The sequence below is a fragment of the Nycticebus coucang genome, chromosome 3, assembly GCF_027406575.1.
Source record: "Nycticebus coucang isolate mNycCou1 chromosome 3, mNycCou1.pri, whole genome shotgun sequence".
NCBI classification, from domain to species: Eukaryota; Metazoa; Chordata; class Mammalia; order Primates; family Lorisidae; genus Nycticebus; species Nycticebus coucang.
In genome coordinates this window covers 36,977,181-37,003,153 of record NC_069782.1, presented here as the reverse complement: position 1 = coordinate 37,003,153, position 25,973 = coordinate 36,977,181, and the positions used below count along the sequence as shown (strand labels likewise).

At 34.2% G+C, this 25,973-nt stretch overlaps 1 protein-coding gene across 1 annotated transcript in view; it reads right to left on the bottom strand.

Moving 5' to 3' along the window:
- The window catches only part of SLC6A15 (solute carrier family 6 member 15), a 92,661-nt gene extending 66,982 nt beyond the window's left edge, over positions 1-25,679 (bottom strand). Inside the window, exon 1 of the mRNA XM_053586012.1 lies at positions 25,565-25,679. The gene's annotated coding sequence lies outside the window, so the exon portion shown is untranslated. The remainder of the gene's footprint in view (positions 1-25,564) is intronic.
- Between the last annotated feature and the right edge of the window lie 294 nt (positions 25,680-25,973).

Sequence of the window (25,973 nt, the reverse complement as noted above, 5' to 3'; positions counted from 1 at the left end):
CTATTTATCAAGGCAAAGAAGAAGGGCAAGAATATAACCCAAACCCTACAATCATATTTAAAACTATCAAGACATAGAGAGATTTTTACTTTCTGAAAGACACAGCTCTTAAACTTAAAAAAATATTTTATTAATTTACATATTACTTATTTTACTAAATGGCTTTAACTCTGTTACATCTTCCTCCTGCCTTTATTGAGTTCATTTGCTTTTCTATTTATCACTCCTTAAATTAAAACTCAATTAATTTTCCTTTGTGTGTGTGTGTGTCTCTGTGTGTGTGTGTGAATAAGAAAAGGCTCTCACCAGTTACGAAGAGATGCTGTATTCAAACTCTTTCCTAGTGTTACTGCCTGAATGTCAGGAACTCTCCCCAGATGTCCTTCCAACTTCCTGAAAGTTGCTATCTCTTGGCTTATGGCTTAAAGTCCAGCTGCTTTCAAATTTATATAGTTTCATGTCTTAAGAAAGGATATATTACTGACATCTCTGCCCCATCAGTTCTTTGAGAATTTTATCCCTTGCTCTACAAATCTGAGTACACTTAAGATGTTCTAAAAAAGGTACATATCTTTATTATTTCAAAGTGATGCAACATTCTGAAAGAGAAAAAAAAAAAGCCTCTTTGTGTCTTTCTTTGCTAGATCTCGTTAAAATTCTTCAGTTTATTTTTAGCATCTCCCTTTAGATTTCGGATCATATTCCAAAATATCTTCCTTAAAATTCCCTTTGATCATTGCAGTGGGGATCCAAGGAGGAATTAATTGTCTGTATTCACATCATCATCTTACCTAAAAACCCTCCATTAAATTACACACATTTAGTGTATCATAAATTTGAACAATGTGTTAACACACTGATGTTGTTGGGCCACAGAGGTTTGAAATGGTGAAGAACAGTGATAAAAATGTGCAATGAGGAATGTCAAAGAAGGTGAAAAATGGAGAGAAGAACCCCCTAATATTGGAAAGAAATTATAACTATCATTCAAAAGGATATTCAAGAAAACAGAAGATAGCTTCAAAGATTTTCAAATTGTTAAATATATATGTGTATATATGTATATTTAAATTCCATATTTAAAGAAAAAAATCAGTAAAATTATATGATGTGTACAAGTGTTCCCTTTTCTCCACATCCACGCCAACATCTCTGGCTTTGGGATTTTATTATGTGGGCTAATTTTACTGGAGTTAGGTGATATCTCAATGTAGTTTTGATTTGCATTTCTCTGATGATTAAGGAGGATGAGCATTTTTTCATGTGTCTGTAGGCCGTGCGCCTGTCTTCTTTAGAGAAGTTTCTCTTCAAGTCCTTTGCCCAGCCTGAGATGGGATCACTTGTTCTTTTCTTGCTAATACGTTTGAGTTCTCTGTGGATTCTGGTTATTAAACCTTTGTCGGAGGTATAACCTACAAATATTTTCTCCCATTCTGAGGGCTGTCTGCTTGCTATACTTACTATGTTCAAGCTTTTCAGTTTGATCAGGTCCCAGGAGTGTATTTTTGATACTGCTCAATTGCCTGGGTGTCCTCTTCATAAAATATTCACCCAGGCTGGCAAGACATGATTGCAAGAGGGACTTTACCTAACAATTGCAATCGGTGTAACCTGGCTTATTGTACCCTCAATGAATCCCCAACAATAAAATAAATAAATAAAATTTTAACTGTGATCCAAAAAAAAAAAAAAAAATATTCACCCAGGCTGATTCCTTCAAGAGTTTTCCCTGCACTTTCTTCTAGTATTTTTATAGTTTCATGTCTTAAGTTTAAATCTTTTATCCAGTGAGAGTCTATCTTAGTTAATGGTGAAAGATGTGGGTCCAGTTTCAGTCTTCTACAGATCGCCAGCCAGTTCACCCAGCACCATTTGTTAAATAGGGAATCTTTTCCCCACTGAATGTTTTTAATTGGCTTGTCAAAGATCAAATAACGGTAAGTAGCTGGATTCATCTCTTGGTTCTCTATTCTGTTCCAGACATCTACTTCTCTGTTTTTGTGCCAGTACCATGCTGTTTTGATCACTATCAATTTATAGTACAGGCTCAGGTCTGGTAGAGTGATTCCTCCTGCTTTGTTTTTGTTTCTAAGTAATGTCTTGGCTATTCGAGGTTTTTTCTGATTCCATATATAATTAAGTATTATTTTTTCAAGATCTTTAAAATATGACAGTGGAGCTTTAATAGGAATTTCATTAAAATTATATATTGCTCTGGGTAGTATAGACATTTTAACAATGTTGATTCTTCTCAGCCATGAGCATGGTATGTTTTTCCATTGGTTAACATCTTCAGCTATTTCTTTTCTTAAAGTTTCATAGTTCTCTTTATAGAGATCTTTCACGTTGCTACAAATATTCTTGCACACTTATTTTTATGGACATATCTTCTCATTGTGGGGACAGAGGATAAATTCCTAGGAATAGAATCCTTGTGCCATAAAATACGTGTATATTTATTTTTATAAGAAACTGACGTAATTTTTTAAATGGGTCTGGTTTCCAAGCGTGTGCTCTTAATTACCATATGATAAAGATGAGGTGGGTCTCACAGAAAAAATTAGGATTTTTCCAAAAATTAGATAAAGGTATTTCAGATCAAGGGAATATTAACAAAAGCATAAATATATGTTTGTGTATTTTTTGCACATGAGAGGGAAATGAGGAATGTTTTTTAATATAGTGAGAGATGAGATTGCAAAGGTAATTAAATCATGTCCTGGGGATTTGATTGATCAAAGTGCTAAAGATTTGGGGATTAATGCCATAAAAAATGGGCAATAATAGGAGTTTTGAGGAGAAAGATTGACCATTCATTCAGTTATTGGTACTCTAAAGAGTGCTGAGCAGATACAAGTACCATGGTGGCCCCACCAGTGGTATAAGAAGAGGTGCTAAAGATCTAAGAAAGCAAAACCTCAGCCACACAAGAAATATCTCTGAAAAACTTTGAAAAGAACAATTCTAAAGGATTTTGTGATTAATTAGCTTGTGTTTCCTGAAGAAAGTAAGGCCAAAAGTCTAAATCATTTGGAAGTTAATATTACCCTTACCCAGAACAATCAACTATTTCCCAATAATGCTACAAAACGAATCATTCCCAAACTCAAAAACTTAAACATACAATCATTATTAACTTGATTTATAAGACAGTCAAGTTAAAATTGGGAAGCTGGGAGCAGGATGTATTTTTGGAGAGACACCTGTTAGGAATCCCAGTTGTTCTGCTAAGATACTAGGTACCTTATAAAAGAGGTTCTAACTGTAATGCAGTCTATGTTCCAGGTTTTCCATAGAAAAAATTATTTAAACTACTTTATAACAAACACAGGTCTATTTTAATTCTGAGTCAACATACTGTAGTCCGATTCCATTTATAAGATTCTGTCAAATAATTTTTGTAGAATAGTTTTTTGGGGGGTGGTGTAAGAAAATACCCAAGAAGATTACATTTCTTTTGAAAATAACATTCAATTATTTTAAAATTGACTTAAGTGCTTGTAAATTTTTTAATGCTTAAGCATTAGTGCTTTTTGAACTGAGGCCAAATTAATGTACAGACATTATAAATAAAGAGGGGATATAACATAACTTTCAAGGAAAAGCAGTGTACAGTCCTAATTATATGTTACTTTAATATTCTGCTTATAAAGGATCTGAGGATATACATAAACCATGAGAATTCAGAGTGAGTCAAAAGAGAATCGATAACCCCATAAAGGCTCTGCCAACAATTTTCTCTTCCATTATTTCCACATGGTCTTACCCAAAGTCTGATTGGCATATTCTAATCTCTTTGTTATTAGCATGTGGTTCTCTTGGTAATAATAATACCTGAATATTGTATTTCCTCCAGGTAATTAGAATCTGCTTTTTTCCATAATTTGGATTCTTCCTCAAAATGGTAATGGGACCACCATTCATTGGTCATTTTTTGCCTATCTGTACAGCTCTGTCAGTTTCTCACTAGAAAAGTTATGACAAAAATCACTACTATAAATAATACAGTATGGCCGCTGTAAATAGGAGGGAGTTGGGAAATTCAACTAGAAGATAGGGCTAGTCCAAGAATGAAGTTAAGAAGACTGAATAAATCAGCTATTTCCACAATAATGACAAAAAACCCAAATCATTTGCAAACTCAAAAGCTTAAAACTACCATTATCTTCATCATGTTTCTCTGTAGGGGCTGGCAATTACCTTTCCTGGGCTGGCCTTGCTCTGTTGTTTCCGATCTTTATTCAGACTGTCCCACATGTCTCTTCCCTACCTCGGACCACTGGTGTCCACAGCAAAAGACAGGAATGCCAAAAGATCCAACAGAAACTTGATGATTTCTACGGCCAGGATTAAACTGGCAGACTATTCCAACTGCCTATTTCCACTGTCCAAAGAAAGTCACTTGGCCAAACTCCAAATAATGAAGTAGAAAAGTATATTGCTCTTTTTAGGTGGAGGAAAGAAGTGAATATTTGTCAAAGGTAGTATAAGCCCTTAAGCAATATCAAGAATTTTTGTTTGCCTAGATTTCTCTGTCTTACGCTTCACACTGACGTATTTCCTTGCCTAGATGTCTCCCAGTTACCTCAATTTCTCTATCCTTGACATTTCTGATCTTGCTCAATGTCGTGTTTTAAAGCCCTTGCATCAGTAAGCGTAGCCTTGTCCAGTTCCTGAGTCATCAATAATGAAATAATTTATTAGTCATTCCATTTCTATTGACTCTTGGTATAGAACATAAATGTCATTGTGCCGTACAGCCTATAATCTTGTTGAGCATCAGCCGTTTTTCTAAAATATTTTTGTAGGTAGGTGAGAATTTTACTTCTTTTTTTTTTTAATCTAAGATTTTTGTATCTCTTTTCCTAAGTTCATGCTAGGATCCACTCTAAACACCATCCAGCTAGTAAGGTCTAATCTATTCTAGAGCTTAGTCTGTTCCTATGCCCCTAGTACCTGGACTGAATTCTTCCTCAACTTCAAAATTGGATACACGTAACTAAAATAGCAAGGTTCCTGCTCAAAAATCCACTTGACTAAAGTATTGCTTTAGAAATAGAAAGAGTTTTATTCTACATTTATACTTTGTTGTAATTTAAAAGAAATGATGGATGTGAATATACTGCATTTAAAGAGATGGTAAAGTATCTCAAGAATGGAAGAAAAAGTACCCAATGTACTCAGCCCTACTATGAAACTAATTTATGGCTCTCACATGAAAGCTATAACCCAGTTACAACCTAAGAATGGGGGGAAGGGGGAAGGGGGGAGGTGGGTAGAGGGAAGGGGATTGGTGGGATTACACCAGCGGTGCAGGGTATATGTGAAACTTGGTAAATGTGGAATGTAAGTGTCTTGGCACAGTAACTGAGAGAATGCCAGGAAGGCTATGTTAACCAGTGTGATGGTTAAAGTGTGTCAAATGGTCTGTGAAGCAAGTGAATGATGCCCCATGATCATATCAATGTACACAGCTATGATTTAATTAAAAAACAAATAAATAAATAAATCTTGCCTATTTGGAGCGATAAAGTTTCTTTCTCTTGAACTACATGTGGTTTAGGAAAAATGATTCCCTGTTTCCCTGAAACAAACATTGAAAAATATAAATATTGTTTATATCTCGAAGTCGGTATTTTTGTCTAATGCCAGTGTTTTTGTCTAATCCTCCATATTTCTTTGGATTCCCCAAATATTGTGACTTCCTAACTTAAAATGTAAAAGTATACTGTCTCTTACATGTTTAAAGTGTAATTAAATGAAAATGTGTATTTTGTCTGACAATGTTATCCATGTTTTATGAAACTGAGGAAACTATAGGAAATGAAAATATAATTTATTAATAAATGAATTCATTTGAAAAAAAATAAATAAAGAGATGGTGCAAAAAACATGCCCACCTCATGACAGAATTATTGAAAGTATATCCGTTTCTAAGATTGTTTGCTGAAAGGAAAAATAAAATAAAACTTTCAATAGAATATTAACTGTATCACACCTTTAACAACTGCAGTTTTCAGAAAACTTTTCCCTGCTTCATAATAATATTTCTTAAACTCAGAGACTTAACCACCGTTCTACTCTCCATCTCCATGTGATCAATTAATTTAATACTTACTTCCCACATATCAGTGAGAACATGAGAAATTTGTCTTTCTGTGCCTGGCTTATTTCACATAACATGATATTCTTTAGTGGCTGGAAAGGGTCGGAGAGATAGAATGGGGATGGTTAATGGATGGAAAAATATAGTTAGATAATTAGAATACAATATTCAATAGTGCAACAAAGCAAATGTAGTTAACGGTAAGTTATGGCATGCCTTAAAATAACTAAAAAAGTGGAATTAGAATGTTCCTAACACAATGAAATGATAATTGCTTGAAGTGATGGGTGCTCCACCTACACATTAATACACATTGTATGCCTGTGTAAAAAAATTCATATGTACCATATAAATACCATGTATACAACTGTTATGTTCCCATAAAAATAAAAACACAGGCTTGATATAATGGGAATCAAGCTAAATATTGATTTGATAAAGTGTATTATTTTTCTTTTTTTTTGAAAAATCAGTCAAAATTGTTAAAACTTTAATTTTATAGTTAAAAATTGAGTAGAAAGTTGACCAATTTACATAAAAGTTGGCTTATTATCATACCAGCTGCTGAAAAATTTGTGAAACAAGTTTCAGGTTGGCAAGCAATACTGCAGCCTGTCTTAGATATAAAAATATCTTTCATGCAATTAGAAGAGAGGTATAAACCCAGGTTTCAGGCTTCTGAGGGTTTCTCTTGTAGGTGATTTCCATTCTCAGTGAAGTTTTAGGAGAAGGTTAAGGCAAAGGTGGATGGCCTGCAATTTAATAGATCTTTTTTCAGATAAAAGTGTTATAATTGATGAGAATTTAGGATCATGTAAGTTTGAGGAATCAGCCTATTGTGAGACGTAGATATTCATTAAACATTTTCCATCCTAAACTTAAATCAAGGGGTGTTCTAGATTTTATTTTCTGTCCTTTATTTCTTAGAAAATTAAGAGTTTTATAGCATCTCCATGTGGTTTTACTTATTTTCTACATGATAGTAAAATAGTCTCTACAAAGCATGTTTCTCATTTTATTCAGCATTTAAAATTGTTAAAGAAATTTCACAAAGGTGCTTCTTAAATAGTTTTGTGATTTACATAATGTTTCATCTAGTCTGTGGAATCTAGTAAAGGTGATTTTTTGAAGAAAAATTGTACAATTATTCAGTGAACTCAGATTTTCAAGCAGCTGATGCTTCAGAAGTATTTTTAAACTGAACTTGTATTACATGAAGTTCTACAAAATCTTATCTCTATTTTGTCTAATGTCCTAAACATCTCCAATCAGTCTTTTATAGTTGCTAATGAAATGTCTTTATTTTTTAACTAGAAAAGCTCTGATTTCAATCACGTTGACATTTAAGTGCAATAGAACCTATCTATGTAAGTTAACCACCCAGGGGACTGTAACACATTGGTCAACATAAGAAGGTGGTCAGGATAGGGAGGCTATCAACTATGGTTCTACTGTATTAATTGAAGGCACGTGCAGGGGCAGCCAATGTAGGCAACATGTGGTTATTGCAGTAAAGCCGGCAAAATATTTTTCTTCTAGACTAAAGATATTCTCCAATTTCTTGGATTAGTTAACTTTCATTATTATGGGCTTTATATCAAAATAATAAAGAAACTAAAATTGGGCCAAAATAATTGAATGAGTTTTTACCTTATAAATTCACATATCAGTACTTTTTACTTTAGGGCAATATATATATTCTCCTAGATCAAGATTAAAATCCACACTGCCTTTTATAGAAGGTAAAAACAGGGCACCTTTCCAATTGATTGTAAGATTTGGAAAGATGGGAGCTATATTATTTTCTTTTTCTTACCACATAACTTAAATTTATAGAGGTTATTAGACTTTTCTATTCATTTTGTGCTAACACTAACGTAAGCTTTACAAACTAAAAGAATAATTACACACAGTGCACTAATTTTTGTATCTTTATGAACAAAAAACCCTATATCCAAGCATATCATGTTAAATTATTCTCAAGAATAACCTGTTGGGGTAAATTAACATCTTTGTCCTAGGCAGAGTTTGAACTTAAACTACTTTTTCTCTCTCATTGGTAGTGTCTCTTTCTTGACTGTGTATTTTTAAGAATACAACAACTACTAAATACTCTGACCAAAATAATATTATAATGGATGAAAGGATTAAGTGAATTAACCTTTGTAATCTGCTGATTTTCTTAAAATAACCATGAGCTTCCACTATCCTAAAATATATCCTCAGATATTACATAATATTTTTTTATCACAGAAGCCCCAATAAACAAACCAACTAAACAAAATTTGAAATTTTCAGAAAGCTTTCTCAAATATTTTAATTTAAGAAAACTTCATCAAAATTATGGTGCATAATGCAAGAGTATGTGTCAGATCTATTAGTATAGGGCATAAATGTTTAACACAATAATTAAGTAAATGAGATGAGGTTTATATTAACCAGTGCGACGTAAGCGTTCCTAATTCTATATGAAATCAGCCCATTGTACCCCATAAATGCATTAATGTATACATGATCTATGTGTTTGTGATTTAATAAAAAAAAAATAAATAAAAAATAAAATAATGTAAAAAAATATTTACTGTGTACCTGGTGCAGTTAAGGCAATGTCATATGTGAAATATATATCGTATCCTCAAGCAACTCACCATTCATACAGGAAACATTACAAATATACTTGAAAGGAAAAATAAAAACAAATGCAACCTTTTTTTTAGCATCATATGGTAACTTAAAAAGTGTAATATCCAGCTAAATTCCTATAAGAAGAACTTAAACAATTTAAACCACATCAAAATATTGAAAACCCTTCAAAATACATCTAGAATCGACTACACTTCTCATTCCCTCTCCTGCCATGATCCTGACATGGACCGCCGTCTGTCTCTCCCTGACATGATTCCTATGGGCTTCTAACCCACTGTGCCTTTGCCCCTTGACTCTTCATGTGTAACAGCATCTAAAGTTATGCTTTAACATGGAAGTTATATCCTGTCATCTCCTCTCACTCCCAGGCTCTTATCTGCAATGGCTCATATCTCCAATCAGAGTGAAGTGATTTAAAATGATCCACAAGTTCTTCCGCGATCCTCCTTCCATCTCTTGAGCACTGGACAGGCTGATGTACAAGTCTCCTTTTCTCATCTTCTCACAGTCTGTGCTTACTCAGCTCTTCCCACATAGACTTCTTCCTATCCTTGAATCATCAGTGAGTCCCCTCCCCTTATCAGGGCCTTTTCAATGGCTGTTTCCTTTGCCTGGTGTTTTCTTGCTCCAAAGTCAATTGTCCTCATCTACTTCAAATCTGTCAAGTATCTTTGACCATCCTATTTTAATTTGCATTCCAATTCTCAGCCTGGCACTCTCAATTCTTTTTACTCTGCTCTACTTATGATTTTTTATTCTATAGCACTAATTGCATTCTGAGGAACTATAATTATTTAGTTATTTATTATGCTCTTTGTTTACTTGTTACCCTTTTCCCTGTGACATGAAGAGTCATTGTATGGCTGCTGGAGACATCTCATTTCAGTAAAGCAGTGCAGGACTCCCAGAAGGTACTTAATAAAAATGTGTAAATGAGCAAATGTCTATAGGAACAAGTAGGAAATACTGCAGTTTGTTTTTTTCTATACAATTTTTACTAAATTGAAAACTACCTATGTTGAGTTTGAATTTTTGTTTATTTTTATTATTATTTTCTTTTCGATCTGAGCTGCTGCTCTAAAGACTGAAATAACACCACCAAGTAAGTAGAAAGAACAAGAAATAATAGCACTATCAGTGAGCTCCTCCTCTTTTTGAACAAATATAAAAATTCAGGGTTGAAGTTCACTTATTTGTATATTTGCTAGTCAAAGGAAAATATCTTTTGTGATGCTCATTAGATAAATTATTAGTCTCATTATCCGGCATGCAGACCAAAGCCTGGGCTTTGGGCCACTTTTAAAGAGGGGCACCGTATGTAGCTTTGTAGAAGGAACAGACTGGGTAGTTTCTCCCTTCAGTGAACAGATCTCTGCACACCTGTTTTGTTCCCACTCTGTCTACACTGGTGCTAGTCCTTTTTCTTTCCCCATCAGGCGATACACCATGGATACACATCTAAAGGTATAAACAGACTTATGTAAAATTCATACATCTTGCTTAAAAGCATATCAAAATGTTAGTGATATGAGTGATTTTATATTTAATCCAATTGTTTTTTATAAAATATTTTAAAATTTATAAAAGTTGGTGCTTTACTCTCTCTATATCCAAAGTAGTAAGATAGTATAGATGACAAATCAATAAAGGAGTTTTGACACTGTAAAGAATCATTACTTGGTCAATTTTTGAGTATGTTTTCAGAAGAACACAGGGAGTGTTGAATTCAATGCTACACACTGGCAATTGACTAGAATTGCTTCATCAATTCATTAATTTTTTCAACAGCTATTGAACCTCATATCTCAGATGACATACTAAATAATAGGGTACATTTAAGACATGATCCTTATTTAAAAAAAATAAATCAAGGGACTAGTAGGAGAGGGAAAGATAAAAACATAATTAGAGTACAATATGTTTAATTTCTCTAAGCAACCAACTGTAAGCAAAAATTCCACAGAGGAAATAGAATAAAAATTTCTTCCCTCTGAAACTAAAGAGCAAAAATTCACTAAAATTGAGCTCAATCAGTTGTATATTTTGAGCAGCTTATGATTTTGATTCAGAGACAAATTCTTTGCCCTAAAATTCCACAAAAATACGCATTTGTAAACTGAATGCCCCGTGTTGACATGGACGTGGCATTTCTTAGGTGGATATATAATTACGTCTCTATGTGCTTAAAGCTCTTTCTTTTGCCAATGACTGCCTGGGTTTTCATAACTTGAACCTCAACCTTGACTTCTCATGTTCTGTCTCTACATCTTGCTTTCTAAAATCAACCTTCTCCCATTTCTAAAAACTATCCTCTTTTTGAAAATGTTTAATTATTATGGGTACATAATCATTGTGTGTATTCCTAGGGTAAAGGTGATATTTTGAAACAGACATACAATATGCATTAATTGAATCAGGGTAACCCAGAACCACTTATACCTTCCGTAAAAGAAACCATGTTTTTTCATGTTTCTGAATCTTTGTTTATGCTGTTTGCTGTTTTACTTGACATTCAACTTCCCCCTCAAGCAAACTCTGTTCAAAACTTTCTCATATCCAAGTATTGTGAAGTTTTTCCCAGGGCCAGAGTCACCAGTTCCTACTTAGTACTCTTAAAATTGCATTTATTTTTTTAATTTTAAAAGTGTATTAATATTACCTAATATTTTAAATGTTTGCTAATTTCCCTATGTTTCTACCTATATTAACACTAAGGAGGAGAGACATAACATTCATTTATGTTTCCATTATCTCTTATAATATTGGTATATAATAATTGATCAACAATATTAATTAAAATGAGTTTAATCATTTTATAAGTTACTGTTACTGTTTTTCTTTATGCTCTGGGAAATTTTGTTTAATCACCCACATTTACCATTTACTTTTCAACTAATGATTAGTTTGCCTGAGTCTTGCCTACACTAATTTACGATTTTATGTTAATTCATAGACAGCTGAATTTCTTTTATTATAATCTTTGCCCAAAACCACATCAATGTTTATCTAATTTTCATTCACAATTCCAAATCAGGAAACTATGTTTCTTTGTTTTCAGGTGAAGTATGTAAAATATATTACATATTTTTCAAATAGTAGGTTATTCAACCTGGCAAAGAAACTCCGTTACTCTAGAAGATACACATTAATCTTTGTATTCATCAGAAAGTAAGATGGATAACTATCTGATTTGCCTAGATTCTTACGGTTTCTGAGAAATATAAAGAACCAGGTCATATTATAATAAAGCGTGACCCTAATGATCTCTGAGAATTGGCTTATATAATTATGTCACTTTTCAGTTAGCTCCCTGAGTCAACACATTGCTTCCGTTTTATATATTTTGACTTCTTGAGAAATGCCCCCATATTGGCTATCTGATGATATTTGAACAATTTCTTAAAATTAGGATACTTTATCTGCCATTGAGAAATGTTTTAATGTTCATCAGATCATATCAGCATAATATAAGAATTGAATTAGAATATTTACTTCTTGGCCAGAAGGTTTTTCTAGACATTATAGTGATTTATCTGGGTAGAAGTGGGGAGGATAAGCTTAAAGAAAAATGTCTTAATTACATCAGATTTTAAAAATTGAAAAAAATTCCAATCTTCCTAAATCTTAGGTTAGTCTTAATATATAATAATAAAACTATTTTGGAATAAAACGTAACATACAAAGTCTATAGTTTAAGAACAATATCAAGCAGCTTTCCAATTCAATAAACTTTGAATTGATTTACTCTTCACTGTTTTAGCTTGGAAATTGTTACAAGCATTGTGGCAATTACGACTTCCAGCTTAGTTTTTAATCCATCAAAGAGAATCTATGGATCTATAATTTAAGGAAAATGAAAGCATTAGCACATACATTTACCCCAAGTGGTCATCTTGGTTCTTAGAATTGAAAGGAATCCTGTTTTGTGATTGTAGAGATGTGTCAGGAAATAAAAAAAGAGGACTGTAATTTCATAGCCCTGTTCAGCAAGTTTCACTGAGCAACAGATAGCACTAAACTACCTGTGAATTCTGTATGCTGTTTCTTATGTTGTATTACCACCATGACATCCAAAGTCTTCTGAATCTGATTGCCCGTATCCCTTTTCAAAAGAAATCTCTGTATATGTTGTCTTCCCAACCTTGTGTTCTAGACCCAGATGCTAAAGTAACTTTGGGATTCCAATTTTAACCCTGTTACTGCCTCCAGTTGGACATAGAATATGGTTTTATACGTGTATGTTTTAGATAGTTTTAAAAGGAAAGACTAGCAATGTGGAGTTGTCATTCATCTGGCTAATGCAATATTAAAGGCTTAGTTTCATAAAATCCAGAGCGTGAGTCAGTATTAGAAAATTAACAGATCTTCTCATATGCCCAGCACAATTCTATATTTATGTGGCTGCAAATACATAGATTTCATTCTGACAGGAAAAAGTGTTGTTCATTACAAAGAAAACAGTGAGTAATATTTAGTGAGAACAAATAGGTGATGGATAATTAGCCAGGGGCAAGAGGTTGGAGGACAAATGGCTACAAATCTGTTGCTACATCCAGTATTTATGAAAAGGATGGATTTCTTAACAATATTATCTAGCGAAAGTAATAGCTACATAGTATTTGTACAAAGGAGTACAAATTTTAGTCAAATTTAAATCCATAAAATTTTAGATAGTACAAAATTTCATTTGTAGTCAAGATCTCCAAGCATATTTAAACGGGCCACTTGTTGGCACTTGAAGCCAATGCTACGTTTTTTCGGCGTCCAATGCACACTGTCTATAAATAGATGCACAAAGTAGCCTGATACTGGTGTAGTGTCCTTGACACAATCTCAAAAAATTTACAAAAACAGTTGTCATTTTTTCTTTGGAAATTAGACCACTTATTAACACCTTAGAAGTTCATTGCTAAGGTTGTTTGTCCTTACAAAATGCATTGTATAATCATGATATACAAACTGATCATATGAGTACATATAAAATCAAGTAAAACAATTCATCTATATAGTAATTTTCAATGTTGATGTTACTTATATTGTGCAATAATATTTGAAATTATTGACCACTCAAAGAAGTGAAAAGAAAATCACTGAGGTGAATTTGATATAAACTTACAAAGCAACATTGTATTTGTCAGATCATGCTTACATGGTTTTTGTTTGTTTGGTTGATTGTTGTGTGTGTGTGTGTTTTACTCAGATTGTGCTTACATAGTTATAGTTTGTTTGTTTCTTTTGTTTGGGGTTATTTTATTTCTTTCTGAGACAGAGTCTCATGCTATTGCCCAAGCTAGGGATACGGTGAAAGTGACGTGGCATCAAGCTGGTTTATAGCAGCCTCAAACTCCTAGACTCAGGCCATCATCCTGCCTCAGCCTCCTGAGTAGCTGGGGATACAGTGCTTGCACCATGCCTGACTAATTTTTCAATTTTTGTAGAAACAGGGTCTCACTATGTTCCTAAACCTGGACTCCAATTCCTGGCCTCAAAGGATTTTCCCCACTAGGCCTCCCAGAGCGCTAGGATTGCACGCATGAGGCACTGTACCTGGCCCCCAAACAATCATTTATAATAAAAGAAATGCATTTATTTATTTATATTCTGTTAATATTTGTTTGTTGCATTCCATATGCTCTACAATTAATTCTATTAATGAATAAAATATGTAGGTTGTATTTTCTTTTCTTTTTATATGCCATCAATTCCTTTGAGAGAAATTCCCCTTTCTTACACCATTGTTTATGGTAAAGTTGACCATTAATAAGATCTATCTACTCCACTCCATCTATCTCCTCTGAGCATATGATCCAGAATAAACAAACAAACAAAAATAATTTCTCTTCATATAAATTGTTGGCCTACCAGAGAGCACATGGTATAGCAGGACAAGCTGGGCCAACTGGTGCTCTTTCTGGAGTTTGGTATAGATGCTGGAAAACAGAACACATCTCTCACTCTCTTTAAAAAATTTTCAAGGAACATAAGCACCATGGATGTTTTAAACTTGAAATTGATTATAGGTGACAGGCTGCATGAGAATATAGTCTACACAGAGGTAAGTTTAGAAAAGATGAGGAAAAAGCAATCACATTGATGTGAGAATGATCAGAGCAATCATAAAATTAGTCAGATTTGAAAGTAATCTTGATCAACAAATGGAACACCGACAAATATAGATGAATAATAATGATATTTCAGGCCTAGGGCAGTGTAGACACATTTTAAGGGGTAATTAAGTATCTATCTGTTTGGCCTCCGTCCCTTTCTCTCTCCCATGTCCCCCTCTCATTCTTCTTCCTTCTCTCTTTCCTTCTTTCCTCTTTCCCTTTCTTCCTTTCTTAAGCATTTATGAGGCAATAGCTAGGAACCATAGTGGATATTGAGGTTAAAAATCAAGAGTTCCTGCCTTCCAGACCACAGGATCAAAATGCATTACCTTTGTATTTATTAGATGGAATTTAAAATGATCAATGCAAAACAACTTTCTTTCTTTCTTTTTTTTTTTTTTTTTTTTCTGCTTTCAGCCAGGGCTGGGTTTGAAACCACCACCTCTGGTATATGGGGCCGGCGCCCTACTCCTTTGAGCCACAGGTACTGCCTCAAAACAATTTTTTTCTGTCCCTCATATAATTTGGATGATAGATCCATTCTCCAAGTAGAAATATGTTTCTAAAAGAATATGTTTCATGGAAGTTGGTTTTAAATTATAATTTGTCTATTTAAAGTATGAAAAATTAGATAAGAAGCAAAAGACAAGTTGAATTTTACATGAAAGATATAAATTTATTTGAACCTATGTAACACAATGAATATTAAGTCTTTCCTACCCTACTGCTATGCTGGGTGATATGTCGTTTAAAGAATGGCTTCAGGACTTTATTAAAAATCTGAATTGTTGGCGGCGATGCCCGTAGCTCAGTTGGCAGTGCACTGGCCACATACACGGAGGATGGTGGGTTTGAACCTGCCCAGGCCTGCTAAAACAATGACAACTCAACAAAAAATGTAGTAAGGCATTGTGGCAGGCCCCTGTAGTTCCAGCTTCTTGGGAGGCTGAGGCAAGAGAATCGCTTGAGCCCAGGACTTTGAGGTTGCTGTGAGCTGTGACGCCACAGCACTCTACCCATGGCGACTGCTTGAGACCCTGTCTCAAAAAAACAACAACAACAACAAAAAAAAAAAATGTATGGTTGATGACTTTCTATATAGATTAAATAATTAATAAATGAAATTTGGGACAATAAAGCCAAATAGAAAGACATTTTTATTTTCAGCAACTGGATAATTTAATGAAGAAAGGACAGAGAGGTAATGTATAAATAAGGTAACAATTACATATGCACAGTGGAAATGCTCTCATATTGTTAGAGGACAATCTTACTTTAATGTGATAAAAATTAAATTACAATTAATAAAATAATTTTAAGAAATTAAGTTGATTCTTTGGACTTCCTCAAGACAGTAGAATCTTCTATTTTTTATTTGCCGTCTATGAAAATGTTTGTGTGCTACAGGCAGAAATCACTGCTGACAGATAATGAAAATTGTTAATTTAATAACTGTGAAACATGAAATAAAGATTGCCATTAAGATTGGAGATCTTCAACATTGTTTCTACTCAATATGCCTTACTTGGTTACTTCTTCAATTCAATGTTGCTGTATGGCCTGAAGTATTTTTCTATAACAATCCATATCCTTAACATTTCATAATTCTTATCTCTATTAAAATGTAAAAAAAAAAATTCTACATCGACAACCCTATTTAAATAAATTACTTTCATTAAATTAGGACAGTAAAATAAAACTTGGCAATTATGCATTTCATTTAACATAGAATTTGCACACTATTACTTTAAGGGACGTTTCCCTCATAGTTTATGTGGTCTGTTTACACACAACTATAAAACACTTCCTTTCAGTTTTGAACTGTAGCATCTTCTATGAAAATTTAAGATAACAAAAGACATTCGTGTTACAGGAGAAAGAGGTATTATTTCATGAAGTGTATGTAATTATACATATATAGGTAGTTTCCAAGTTATAGATGTATTTTTTTCCAAAATTTCACTTATGAGAAGATATTTTTACAGAAAGGGAAACTAGTGTGGCTTTCCTATAAAATCCAAGAAATGTTCATTTTATCCAGAAGTCAGCTCTAGTAATTTCTGCCTATGTGTTTGGCTACCCAGAGAACATAAGTTTAAAAAAATAGAAATTTAGACTTGAACAAAATATAGTAGAAATTATTATACTAATTGAAAAGGAATGTGAAAGTATATTTTATTTGGATTTTTTTCAAACAGTTGAGAAAATTCATATTATTGAATAAAGGATTTTTTTTTTAGTAGTACTTTTTACTTTAATTTTTGGATAATGCAGGTGTAATCCCATTATTTCCCCTCCCTCCACCACCTATCTTAGAGGAAAAGCATTCATTATCTTTTTACCATTAAATATGATTTTTTGTGTAATTTTGATAGATGCCCTTTATGAGGTTTGATGAAGTTCCTCAGATTGAAGACTTTTCCTTTTGTTTCTAGTTTGCTGAGTGTTTTTGTCATAAAAGGGTTTTGGATTTTGTCAAATGCCTTTTCTACTTATATTAAGATTATCATGTGGTTTTTGTCCTCCTTCTTTAATAATATGGCATATTACACTGATTGATTTTTTTAGATCTTAAGCAAACACTTGCATTCCTGGGATAAATCCTATTTGGCCATTATACATAGCCCTTTTTATATGTTGTTACATTCGGTTTGCTAATATTTTATGGAAGATCTTTATCTGATATCTTTATTTGACTTTACTATCAGGATAATGATAGCCTATAAAATGAGTAGAGATGTGTTCCTTCCTCTTTTATATTTTGAAAGAGTTTTTAAAGAATTAATCATCGTTTTTACTATTTGGTAGACTTTACCAGGGAAGCCATCTGAGACTGGGCTTTTCATTGTGAGGAATTTTTATTCAATCTCTTTACTTGCTATAAATCTGTTCTAATTTTCTATTTCTTCTTTGATCAATTTTGATAGTTTGTTTCTTTCTAGGACATTTGTTAGCATATACATGTTAATATCCCCTTATAATTCTTATATTTCTAAAAAAACAGTGATAATGCCCCTTCTTTCATTCTTACTAATTTGAGTCTTTTATGATTTTATTTTTGTCCAGCTAGCTAAAGTTTTCCATTTTGTTGATCCATTAAAGAATGAACTTTTAGAGTGGCCCCTGTGGCTCAAGGAGTAGGGCGCTGGGCCTATATACAGGGGGTGGTAGGTTTGAGCCCAGCTGCAGCCAAAACTGCCAAAAAAAAAAAAGAAAGAAAGAAAATGAACTTTTATGTATTTATTTTTATATGGAGACAAAGTGTCACTCTGTTGCCCAGGTTAGAGTGCCTTGCCCTCAGCCTAGCTCACAGCAGCCTCAAACTCCTAGGGTTAATTTATCCTCCAACCTCAGCATCTCTACTAGCTACTACTACCCCGTTTTCCCGAAAATAAGACATCTTCCGAAAACAAGACCTACTTACAGGAAATATAAGATGTCCCCTGAAAATAAGACCTAGCGCATCTTTGGGAGCACACCTGAAAATAAGACACTGTCTTATTTTCAGGGAAACAGGGTACAGACGCTTGCCACAGTGCCGGGCTAATCTTTCTATTTTTAGTAGAGACAGGGTCCTATTCTTGTGCAGGCTGATCTGAAGGGCACGACTGAGCTCAAGGGATCCTCCTGCCTCAGCCTCCCCGAGTGCTGGGATTACAGGTCACAAGCCACCATGCTGAGCCAAGAGGGAACTTTTAGTTTGGTTGATTTTCTCATCTTGATTTAATTTATTTCCGCTTCTATCTTTATTATGCCTCTCTTTCTTTCTTTGGGTTTAATTAGCTCTTCTTTTTCCAGCTTTTTAAGGTTAAAGGTTACATCATTTGAGATTTGTGATCTTTTTTCTCTTTTAATATAGACATTCACAACTATACATCCTCCTCTAGTCACTGCTCTGTATACATCCCCTAAGGCTTATATATGCTGTTGGGTTTTTTTATTCACCTCATAGTAATTTCTAATTTCCTTTGTTAGTTTTTTGATTTAATGGTTTAGGGGTGTATTTTTAAATTTCTATTTATTTTGGATATCCTGAATTTCCTTTCATGATCAATTTCTAATTAATTCAATTGTGATCAAGGTACATACCATGTATGATTCGATCTCTTTTAAATTGATTGAGGCCTGTTTTATGGGCTATCCTGAAGAATGTGACGTATGCACTTGAGAATAATGTCTTTTACTTGGTATACTTGGTTTATAAAGTTGATCAAGTACCCTGAGTTATACAATTAAAATGTTAATGTAAACAATTTAGTTCAGAGTAAGACTAATTCAGTTTCAATAGTATACAAAAACTTTATTTTAATAGAGTTTTATTTTCATGACACTCTTTTGTGCTGTTACTATGTCTTTATACTTATAAGCACAGCAAGATCATTGTATAATTATTGCCTTATGTATTTCTTTTTAAATCAGATAAGAGAAGAAATTGATTATAAATAAAATGTTTGTGATTTTATTTGTATTAACTTGCATAGTTACCTTTTTTGGTGCCCTTTATTTTTTCATGTGAGTTCAAGTTAATTTTTAGCATCGTTTCATTTCAAATTCAATGACTTTCTTTAGTAGCTATTGTAAGATATGTATGCTAGCAACAAAGTCTCCAAGTTTCCATTTATCTATAAATCTCTGTATTGCCTTTGATTTTTGAAGGGTAGTTTTGCTTGATGTAGAATTCTTTGGTTGAGTCTGTGATTCTGAGTGACCAGAAGTCAGAGCGTTTTTCTTTTAGAATTTTGAATATGTTACTGTGCTACTTTCTGGCTGGGAAGCCAGCTATCTTATCAAGAAGTCAGGGGATTTCTGCTGAGAAGCAAGCTATCTTATAGAGAATTCAGAGGATGTGATGTTTCTCTTCTATTGCTCTTTTAAGATTTGCATATCGCAAGGGTATAAGCCAAGTTTATCAAGTATAGAACATAAATGTCTTAGCACAATAATTAAGTAAATGAGATGAAAGCTATATTAATTAGTTTGATGTAAGCATTCCAAATGATATAAAAAAATCAACACATTGTACCCCACAAATTCATAAATGTATTCATGATCTATGTGTATATGACTTAATAAAAGGAAAAAAGAGAGATTTTCTGTTTGTCTTTGGGCTTCAAGAGTTTGAATATGACGGGTCTAGGTGCAAATATCCTTAAGCTTATTTGGAGTTCATAAAGTTTCTTGGATGTAGAAATTAATTGAAAGTTTTTCCTCAAATTGGAGTTTTTTGAAATTAATTTTTCAAACATTATTTCTTCCCTTTTCTCTCCCTGTTGTTATCAAGAACTTCCATCATGTGTATGTTCAAGTGCTTGATGGTATCTTATAGCTGTCTGAGGTTCGGTTCATTTTCTTTTCATCCTTTTTTCTTTCCATTCCTCAAACTGAATAAATTCAGTTACCAGTTTGCAAGTTCACTGATTCTTTCTCCTGCCAACTTAAATATGCTTTCAATCTCCTCTGGCGAATTTTCTATTTCATTTACCAGACTTACCTAGGATTCTTTTTCTTTCTTTTTTATAACATCTCTTTATTAATAAATTCTACTGTGGAAGATATTGTTCTCATAATTTTTCGTTCTTCAGACTTTTTTTGGTTTTGTAAGTATATTTATAATAGCAAATATAAATTATTTGACTAGTTAAGTCTAACATCAGAACTTCCTCAGGGGTAACATCTTTTGATTTCCCCACCCCACCCCCTTTGTTTGGGCCATAGTTTCCTGTGTCTTTCCAGGTATTGTAATTTTTATGTTGAAACCTGAGCATTTTAAATAATGTAATGTGGAAAATTTGGAAATCAGATCCAAAGTTGATTGGTTTTGCTGTTTAGTTGTGGCTAGTGTTAGTAATTTTTAGTGATTTTCCTGGACTTATTTTGTAAAGTCTGTACTTCATGTCAAACTTTCTCCTGCCAAACTAAATATGCTCTTAATCTCCCCCATGCAACTTTTGGGATCTCTTATTGGCTATCTCATGACTAAACAGAGATATCTTTAGATGCCTTAATCCAGTATATTTTACATCTTATGCCAAAGGATTCCGTGCTTGTGTTGGGACGTGCCTTCAATGCTTTGGCAATTTACAACTCCACCTTCTTGCCTGTATTTGCTGGTAACTAAGAGTGTCAAGGTCAGCTAGAGTTAAAAGATTAGTGGTGCCTCTACAGGTCTGTCTTTGGCACATGCACATCACTATATGAGTATAAACCTCAGATCTTTGGGAAGATGTCAATAATTTTCTAGGGCCTCAGGATCCTCTCCTTCTCTGGTTCTCCCTTTTCAGATTTTGGACAATATTTTGTTTGGCCCAAATCCTATCACTGTCTCACGCAGATGTCATACTAAATAATTGCTGATAATTGTTTTTGACAGATGATCTGTGGATAGAGTTTTTTTAGTTGAGTGAGCTCAGAGTCAGGTCAAATAAAGGCAATCCCTATACATGGGCCTTTTTTGGGGAGCTACCAAACAGATCAAATAATGACTATTACATGGGAATCACAATTTTTTGAGGCACTCTAAACTTAGTCTTCCCTCTTTTGGTGGTTGCTAGACTCTTGGTTTTAACACCTGTCTTGGCTGGTTTTCAAGACTACAATGGAACTGGGGGAGAGTAACCTAAATCTTGTGAAACTCACTGTTTGGGCCAAGATTCTGCCATAAATACTCTTCTGTCTGGTAAAACAGTTTGGGTAATTCTGAAAATCTGATTTTAACAGTCATTGACTGTTTTCTCATAGTCCTTATGGTGAAAAAGAATTTTTATGTCCTTACTGTACCTTTTGGAAATACAAGGTTCTGCCCATTTCGAAGGAATAGCTTTTATTCTTCCAGTCTTCAGGCAATCCCTGACATAGGTTCTATAGGTTTGTTCTTAAGTTGAATTTGTATGTAAGTTGGAACAGATATATTTATCTGCTAAGTGTGATTTGCACAGAGCTAGATGTTTGTATCGTGGGGACTTCCTATACTTTACTTCTAGTAGAAATTCTGCGTAAATGCAGCTGCTACCCCCTCACTCCAGATGGATAGAGTTTTTCCTTTGGTCATATCTGGGTCAATATGGAAAATCTTTGATTAGCTGCTAGTATAAACTATAATGATTATTTCAAGACTTTGGAATTAAATGTGCTAGAATTTATTATTTTAGATTGCATTGACATAGAAGAATTAATTGCTTTTTCCTTTGATATCTTGGGGGAGGAAGGAGCTGGGATAAATGTGAAATGCATTTTCCAGAGCATATATAAATCAAGACTTCTAAACAACAGAATGATAAGCTCCAGAGCCAAAGAGTAAAATAAACCCCATATGATGTCATAAGAGTTCTATTTCTTCCTGGGGCTTCTGAGGATGAGCACAGAAATTTGGGGGAAGAGGGAGCCACTGTGCATCATCTAGAGTAGATGGCCAATGTCTATCTACTGATTAACAAAAATAAGATAAAGATGTCGTACAACAGTGGTAACATCAAGACTGGGAAGGCAGTTATAATACGAAATGGATATAACCTTTCCCCAAGAACAACCTGAGGTTTGGACTAAAATAGATAATAATAACCGTATGCATTACCCAACATAATGCCAGATGCAGACAAACTATTTTAGGGGCTTAATACAAGGGTTTTTGTTTTTTTTTAATCACATCGTTTCATATCCCATGTGGCTCAGGTGTTTCTCCTATAAGAACTCTGTTTTCAGTAATGATGAAGACACCCAGGTCATTTTCATCTGTTAGCGTAGCCCTCTTTAAACTGTTTTCAGCTGCACAGACGAGGCAACACGTAGAATGAAGTAGAGAGCTGCATGAATCCTTGGCTACCACAAACCAAAACTGACCCATCATTTCACTTCTGCTTCCAATTCATTAGTGATAAACTGTCATCTGTATGCAGGTCAACATGTAGACCTTTCTGAAATCCAGGACAATACACTAACAGTCTCGCCATAACCTCACAATCTAACAAACCAAACAACTACCACAGCAAAACAAATTCTTCTATTTTCTTTCTGATAGAATTGGATGGTTTCAAATTCTATCTAATAATTCCTATAATTTGGAGTTAAACTCCACTGTGTATAACTTGTTAAAGTTTCATCTATAAGAAATACTACAAATGATGACTTAAAAATACAGATTTTACAAAAAGTTTGGCGTTTTCTTACAAAGTTAAAGATGTACCTACCATATGACCAGAAATTGTGAAAACATTTATAATGGCAGGGATGATTAATTTTATTTGTCTATTTGACTAGGCTGTGGTACTCGGTTGTTTGGAAAATGCCAATCTAGATATTCCTATGAAGCTATTACTTAGATGTGATTTTGATTGAAATTAGTACATGATTAACAATGATTAACATCAAAATCAGTAGATTTTATAAAGCACAGTACCTTCCATGATGTGGGTGGGCCTTATACAATCAGAATGCCTACAGAGGCAAGTTGAGGTTATGGCAGGGAAGGAATTCTACTTCCATGCTATTTAGAATCAATACTGCAATACAGACTCTTGCCACAATTATTATCAGCCTGCTAGACTGCTCCTGAAGATATCAGATTTGCCATTCCTTACAATCATACGAGATAATTCCTTTTTAAAAGAAATCTCTCTCTCTCTATGTGTGTGTATATACATGTACATATATTTATGTGTGTGTGTCTGTATATACACATAGCACACAGACACACACACACACAATCACTGCCTATTAGTTCAATTCCCCAGAGAACACTGACTAACACAGATTTGGCTGAAAGAAGAAATGGCCAGGTATCTGACTGTATACTAATTCATGAGTTGTGACCAGTGATATGGCTAGGTGGTCAGGAAATTGGAGGGAGCATAATTAGAAGACTGGTGACAAGCAGGTCTGGGTAACAGGTGTCTGCATAGACCTCTGTAAGTGGTCCAAAAAGGCCAAAAAATATTTTTGAAAATATTTCTGTCCCTTGTGAATCCTCACCAAAGGGTAACCTCAGAAGAGGAAAATTGTAACAGTTACGCGGATAGGGTGGTCCATCCTCTGAATGCAGGCCGTTCTCATTCCCTAGTCACTCAGATAATTGCCCAGTGGTGTAGGGAAAAGTTTCCCCTGACATCTTCGCAGAACCTGCTCTGCTTACTCTCACCTTTGCAGGAACCTGCTTTATGCCAAAGACCTAAAGAATCATGAGGAAGGTAAGTGAGCTAGGTGTGTACATGCAGGAGTTTGGAAAACCAGCCTCCAAGCAAGAATGTATATGTGAGAAGGAGAATGTGTTGTTATGCCAGACCAAAAGGTTATGGTAAAGGTTTTCTAGATTCTGAAGTTCTCTTGACACTAGAGACAGAAGTTTTGCTTCAGGTCTGCAAATTTGCAAAAACAAGCTGGAGACATTCTGTCTGACATTTTCCATGTTTCCTGCTTTTACTGCTAACATCTGATAAATAATTTTTAACTACTTCTTCCTGCTTTATGATAATAAATATGGACCCCAGGTTTGCTTAGCAGGATGCCCTGAGAACTCCTCAGTCCCCTTCACACAGATTCTGTGTCAAGTCTCTTCATTCCTCATCTCTAATCCTCTACACCTGGTAACCTCTATGTGACCAAACCAACGTGATTGGACCAACGTGACAAGGCCCACGTGAAAGCAACAGCCATTGCAGGGACAACTTGGACGTCCATTGACTAAAGGAAGAAGCCCAGAAATACCTGTAGGACAGGGAATTTCCCTTTGGCTGCATTTACTACAGGGCACTTTCCAACAAGAGACAAGAACTTTCAAGAGAACAACACCTGCACATTGCTACTCTCAAACAGCTGTTAAAAGCTGCGGACTGCACACTCAGTGAAAAAGCCTTAGTTTCACTTTTACTAACAGTACGACAGCATTGCCTTTGGTTCTTGTAGTAAGGAACCTCAAACTTATCTCTGTGTGAACCGGTTGGCCATGTACTTAAACTACACGCCCCAAAGATGAGAAAATTTCTATTTCTACCTTTACGGCATGGACCCTGATTAAGGCTGCTCTCATGTCTTTGCATGTTTCTGACACAAAGGAAGAAAGTTCAAGAATAGAAAATATTATGCAGGAAATGTTAAGAGTACCCCCACCTTGGCAGGTTGAAATCATGCCTGCCCCTCCACCACCTCTGATGGAGCCAGAACCCATTCCTTCCAGTCAAAAGGACAATGAATTTCCTCTTCTACCAATGGCCAAAGAATTAGCCCTGTTGGCAACTTCAGCTCCTGACTAGGAACCCTACTGTAATAACTATAAATCCTCCTTTCAGAAGTGCTTCAAAGAATAAATGAACAACAACAACAAAACAAAAAAAAAAAAAAAAAACAAAGATAGCACAAAGTAATTGTGTCACCTTCCCAGGGATTACAAAAAACAACCAACCACATGGAATTTAAACATTTACCACACTCAATCTTTAAAGAATCAAGGAAAGCTAAAACTCAATTATCTCTCATTTTAAAAACTATAAAAACAATGTTTTGTTTCAGATATGATTTCACTTTTCCCATTGACTTATTAATCATTAACATCCCCATAAACAGTTCAAGTGTTTTGCTTCAAAATCCGCCAAACTGTTTAATTCTAGAAGAGGGCTTTTTACTGACCACAGTTAAAAAATCCATTTATACAAAAGTAGAACAACAAGACATCATTGCTTACAGATTTCAGGACAAGACATATACAATACACACTTACCAGCACCCGCTGACCAGGTGGAAAACTTAAATACTTCCTCATTAACTATTCAAATAGCTCTCACAGACTTTACTGGACAATTAATTTATCAAACATTTCACACCCATTACTTCAGTTCATATCCACAGTTCCTTTCGAGTTAAGTAAGTCTTCCCAACCATTACCTCACACTTTAACTATTTTTACAGACAGATCTAAAAAAAACTGACCTAACAGGTATTACCTGGCTAACACAACCAATGGAAATATAAAACCTCCTCAGGACATAAAACTACACAATAATTTGAATCAGCAGCTATAACTGTAACTTTCTATAAACAGCCAATTAACACCGTAAGTGACTCTCAATATACTGCAATATACTGCATTTACAACAAAGCGTTTATTCAAATCTCAAATAAAAAAAAAT